Source organism: Rattus norvegicus, chromosome 18, assembly GCF_036323735.1.
Source record: "Rattus norvegicus strain BN/NHsdMcwi chromosome 18, GRCr8, whole genome shotgun sequence".
Classification (NCBI taxonomy): Eukaryota; Metazoa; Chordata; class Mammalia; order Rodentia; family Muridae; genus Rattus; species Rattus norvegicus.
Genome location: NC_086036.1, coordinates 51,907,249 through 51,913,312, shown reverse-complemented (window position 1 = coordinate 51,913,312; position 6,064 = coordinate 51,907,249). Strand labels below are relative to the sequence as shown.

Below are 6,064 nucleotides of genomic sequence, written 5' to 3'. Positions count from 1 at the left end.
CAGAGGCCTCTCTGGCTTCTACTCTATCAATACAGGATCCTCACTGGGACTCCTCTCAGATATCCTGTTGTTGCCCTGTGTGATGGAGATCCTGTAGTACGACCAGATCCTTCATATATTACAGCAGTTTATAGATAAGGTACAAGTTGAGCTAGGCCCATTCAAAGCCCTGGATCTGGGCCTGAGAGGCATGTTAGCTGGTCAGCCTGTTGGCTCCCCTGTTCTCAAGCCCTTGGAGCTGGCTCACCAGCACCCCTCCCCCAACACACCGCCATGGTCACCTCTATCTTGCTGCCCAGATGAGGTGCAGGGTCTGCTCTTCCTAATGTTGCAGCTGGTAAGGGACATGGCTAGTTCTTCCACTCTCATGAACCCAAATCAGCTTTCCTGCCTGCCATAGGCGGTAAGGGATGAGGGAGGGGAAGTGGGTAATGTTGGTATTCTGTCTAAGCTCCACCCCCACAGCTACCTGACAGCAAACAGGTATGCTCCGCCCCACAGTCGCCTAGCGACAGCCAGCTGTGCCTGACTGTATAAGGGGCTGCTTGCCCCTTCCTCTCCCTTTTACTTCTCCCTCTTGTTCTTTGTTCTTCTCTGCTCTTTCCCTCTTTCCTGTCCCTTTCCCCTTCCCACGTGCCCATGGTCGGCCTCCTTTCCTTTCCTCTTCTCTTCTTCTCTCATTAAACCTCTCCATGTGGAACCATGTTGTCTTGGTGTGTTCTGTCCTGACATGAAGCAAGATTTAAACCCAAACAGGTATTGCTCCCTAAGCTACACTGCTGCACAGCAGACAAGAGGCACGCTGGTTCCCCCGCAACCACCATGTCCAGAGCCAGCTCTACTATGCTGCCCAGGTTGAAGTTCAAGGCCTGTTCTCCAGAGTCCTGCAGCAGATGATGGATAGGGCCAGCTCTCTCTCCAACAATAGGTGGCAAGGACAAAGGGGAGGAGAGACGATATCTCTACAGCCAATGCCATTGAACAGCAGATAAGAGGCAGGGTCAGCTCTCCCATGCTCATGCCCTTGGGACATGCTCAGCCGCAACCCCCACATCTAAGGACAGCTCTACTGTGCTGCGCAGGAGAGGAATCAGGCCCAATCTTCCAAATGCTGCAAGTGGTGAGGGGCAGGGAGCTCTCTTGCTTTCATGACCCCAGTGCAAGATCTCCCACTTGCCACAGATAGGTATCTGTGGGAAGGAGGGTATCTTTCTCTTGTCCATGCCACTGCATGGGAGATGAGTGGCAAGGCCAGCTCTTTCCTTCTCATATTCTTGAGGCCAGCTCACCTGCAGCTCCCACAATGTATGGAGCCACTCTCCAGAGTACTGTAGCTGGCTAGGGGGTGAGGTCAGCTCTCCTCTCACGTCCCTAGGGGAAGCTCTCCCGTGATGCCCATATGAGGGGTGGGAACAGTTCTGCACAGCCCTCAGACATTAACATGTTCCTGGATGGCAGCCCAGCCCAGAGACATTCACCTGGCCTTGGGTGGTGTCTTAATTAGGGTCTTATTGCTGTGAACAGACGCCATGACCAATGTAAGTTTTATAAAGGACAACATTTAACTGGGGTTGGCTTACAGGTTCAGAGGTTCAGTCCATCATCAAGGCAGGGTCATGGCAGCGTCCAGGCAGGCATGGTGCAGGAGGAGCTCAGAGTTTTATATCTTCATCCAGAGGAAGCCAGGAACAGATTGAGCATCCTCAGGCAGGTAGGACGAGGGTCTCCAAGCCCACCCCCATAGTGACACACTTTCTCTAATAAGGCCACACTTTCTAATAGTGCCACTCTCTGGGCCAAGCACATGCAAGCCATCACAGGTGGTAACAGATCCCTGCTGCTGCAGGGCCAGGGGTCCAGACATGGCCCCTGGTGGCAGGACAGGTCTGGACTCCATCATGGTCCCAGCAGGCATCATCAACTACTCGAATCAGGCTGTTGCTTACTATCCTTGCATCTCCAGTTTTGCCTCTGTTCATTGTGCCCACATCCTTCTGTTTCTCTCTCTCTTCCATATCGCTACTTGATCCTCTTAGGGATGCCTGGGGTCTCTGAGTGCCTGAAGTTGTCTCAGGAGTGTCCTATTTGCACGTTATGGCTCCAGGCAGGGGTTGTCTCAGGCATGGTTTGTCTCCACCAGGCTTGGGTGGTGCCTGACTGGAGGTCATCTCAGGCTCACTCTTTTCAGGGAGTGTTAGGCTACTAATCATTCTGATGTTCACAGGTCAGAACCCTCAGGGTAGACATGTCTCTTGTCACCTACTAACACACAGGAGACCCAGCAGCCACACCTGCAGTGCTTCTAGGGGGTGCTGAGTGTTCGCATTTCTTCTCTGTGCCTTTCAGCCTAGGTTCTGACAGAACTAGTAACATGGTTCATCGACAGAGCTGATCTGGCTTAACCAACAATGGCTCTCTCTTCTGTTACCACACTTCCTCAGAGAAAGTTTTTTCCCCATCTCTGGGAAGTCTGCAATTTTCTGATCTTTGCATGTATAAAAAAATACTCCAGTTTAAAGTGGCTTGAAAAAGTCCATCTAGGGGATGTTTAGCAAATCACTCACTGCACACCGTGAGGACTCGAGTGTACATCCCCTGAGACCATTGAAAAGTAACAGTGGTACATGTCATCTCTGTTCTTCTATGACGAGATGCAAGATGGAGACAGAAGGAACTTCAGAAGTGTGAGAGCCAGCTACCCTGCCATACGCAGCAGCAGGTAAGACCCCCTATCTTACACAGATATAGAGGTGATCATTGCTCCTCGAGGTTACTATTACATCCACATGTGCCTTATGCCCAGTGTGTGCTTGCATATGTGCATGTGTGTGAATGCACATCACACATACAAACATGTGCGCGTGCACGCGCGCGCGCACGCGCGCGCACACACACACACACACACACACACACACACACACACCTTATTTCCAAACTTCAATTTTCTACTCAATCCACAGGTTTTAGATGCCTTTGCTGAAGAGCCTGTAGCTTCTCAATTCCCTGTGTGCTCTCCTGAATTACTTTCCTTGTATGCTCGGTGCCTTGCTGCCATCAGGGCCAGTACTATGGGGAGAGTAAACTTAGAAGAAGGACAAGGAATGATGAGGCTGCTGCTGTTACCTGGTCATTGATGCCTCCTGCTTGCACCGGGGTTCACGCAACATCCATCTCTCCATCCTTTTCTATAACTCTTTTCTCGTAGAGGTCAGTGCACATGGCCTCACTACAACTCAGGATCTTTATGAATTTGGTTTTTCCAGCTACAGACAGAGAGCAGCTTACCTTCTAACAGTTCTGGAGGCTGGAAGTCCAAGATCAAAGTGCCAGGCAATTTGTTTTCTTCCTGGCTTGCAGATGGTTGTGACCCTTCCGGTCTGATGATATACACAGGCTCTTCCTGCTGGCCAAAGCTTTTTCAGCAGTGCACTTGTTCAGTGTGGGCCTTTCAAGGCAATTTCTTTCTTGCTCCTGTCTAAAGTGTCCCCTGACCACAGGAAACATCAAACACCATGGCTGATGCTTCAGTAAATGCTGCTCTCCTTTGCCCTGTAATTTTTGTCCTGTCGTCATTCTCCAGAAACTGATTCCCATTTTATGCTTTTAAGGGCATGGGTCTAACAATGTCTTTGCTGAGTGAATTTCCACCCCAATTTAGAGATTTGTACTAATTTCTCCTCAAGAATTTTCTGGCGTTCTGTATTAGTAATTTGCATAGGACTGACTGCTTATAAATGTATCAAGAAACGATCTGCAAGGCCTTTCCCCTGTCTAAGGAAAGTCCCAATTACCAATGAATTCTTTTTTTTTCCTAGAGATTGTGCTCCTTATGGGTGGCAGAAAGGAGGTCACTGTACCCAACTTTTTCTGTCTCTACACATACCCTTTAAATAACACCTTAATTAATTTCTGCATTTCTTTTATATGGCTAGAGGTAGGATACGGGACACTGGTGGACTGTGTTGTCACCAAGTCCTTTGAGACTAATGACTAGTCTAACACCTCTCTGTAGATAACAGGTTTTTATTTAACCACCTATTACTGTTTTGTGTGTGTGTGTGTGTGTGTGTGTGTGTGTGTGTGTGTGTGTTGCTATTTCTTCTGGAATTCTACAATTGCGAAGGAATTTCACTTAACATCTAACAGGATGCATGCATTTGGTTTGACTCGGGAAGGACTTTCTTTCCCCCGCAGTCAGACAGTATGAAAATGAGTAGAAAGCTAAGCACGATTCTCTCTATGGATATCGAAATTCAATGAGTTAATTTTGTGTTCATTTTTGTTTTCCTAGCTCTCTGTGTGATGTGTTCTGACCAAACATCCTTCAGTTGAACAATATGCGAACAATATTTATTCCTTACCAAATAGTAGCCATTTAACTCTGATGTCCCAAGCCCATAGCAAGGCACATAGCCGATAGACAGTGTGTAAGTGTCCATGGGTGATTGGCCATGATCTGAGGCAGATATGTAGTGGTCATTCGGAAAGATATCTGAAGCTTTGAATGCTTGATGAACCTGTGGGAAGCAGGAGGTCGTACTGAATGTGAGCACTGAATGCAGAAGGGAAGGGAGCGCTGTGTTTATTTGGGCAGAGAAAGGTTGAAAAGGGAAATCCATCTCTCATTTTAGCTAGCACCTCAAAATATTCTCAATTTAGAATGGCCTTGAACTCATTTATATGACTGCATTTATCTAAAAAAATGCACTTCACAAACCTCAGAGATCAAGTACCACAAAGATACTTTTCTGTATTACAGAGGTCGGTTGGAGAATCACCTAACACGATCACATCTCCACCTGTGCTCCACACTTAAGAGATCTTCAGATCATGCATTCTAGCTAGGAAGAGAGCTATGCATACTCTGCTTATGTGAAAATGACAAGACAGGCAGCTTCTTCTGATGAATGCGTGGCACGATATTATTTCCCATGGTAACAGAATTTTGTACTAACAATATGGGAGGAAATGTTGCAGCAAGTTCAAGTAGAAGTGCCTCTAGACTTCCAGGAAAGCTTTAGATTTTTTTTTTTGTTTTTTTTCTGGAACTGGGGACTGAACCCAGGGCCTTGCGCTTGCTAGGCAAGCGCTCTACCACTGAGCTAAATCTCCAATCCCTTAGTTTTTGTACGCTTTAGATTTTTTTTTTCTTTTTTGACTTCCAGGAAAGAAGCCGTTATCTAAACACAGGGATTTGCAGCAGGTACAAACCCAACAGAGAAGATGACATTCTGTAGGGGACACTGGTACACTCAGCTTGCTCCAGCTTACAAAGACTTCATGAGAAGTCAAGTTCAAATAACCCAATGGGAGGAGGTGGGGAGGATCCGAGTCAGAATGGAGGGAAACGCCATTCTCAGAGAGAGTGAACGGAAGAGAGAGATTGCTGGTGCTTGTGGGGAGGGAGAGAAGAGAACGTCTCTGCTTATCAATGTTGAGAAAAACCAATGGCTGTAGCTTCTACCCTACCTTCCAGTATCAAAAGGGCAATAGGCTATCAATGTTCTGTTTATGCAAATATAGAAGCATCTGTTGAAGAAAGACATGTATTATCATACTCTTAAACATCTGCTCTTGCAAAGCACTTGAAAATAATTATGCCCCAACAGGGCTAAAACAGCTGCGCCTGAATCCATAGTCACCAACCGCTCTTGCGCCTGGAATGTATGTATGGCAAACAGCAGAAATGGACCCCGGGGGTATTTGAATCAGCAGACAGACTATTGATTATGCATATTTTCCCCGTGAGCTGTTGTTATTTAGCTATGCGGAATAGACTGTGCCTGGAGTCCAAGGGAAAGCATCTACCAGGGATGTGTTACTTAAAGCCTTTTAAACTAACTCTTTTAAAGTAACGCACAGGCAAAAAGCACTCTCAAGGGATGTTGACAAGGCACCAAGAGGTGATGGATCTGAAATTAAGTAGAACCATGGAGGTGGAGAAGTGACTAACCACTTTCCTCTACCTCATCACCTGCACAAAATAAATCCCAAGGTTATGTTCTGTTCTCTCTTCCCTGTGTGTCTCCCACCGCCCCCGTCACTCCCCCTATAGAATGATTCC

The 6,064-nt window shown here is 47.1% G+C and overlaps 1 pseudogene; it reads right to left on the bottom strand.

Annotated features, from left to right (window-relative positions):
* Nucleotides 1-2,190: 2,190 nt before the first annotated feature.
* LOC120098393 (small nucleolar RNA SNORA17) lies at nt 2,191-2,309 on the bottom strand (annotated as a pseudogene).
* Between the last annotated feature and the right edge of the window lie 3,755 nt (nt 2,310-6,064).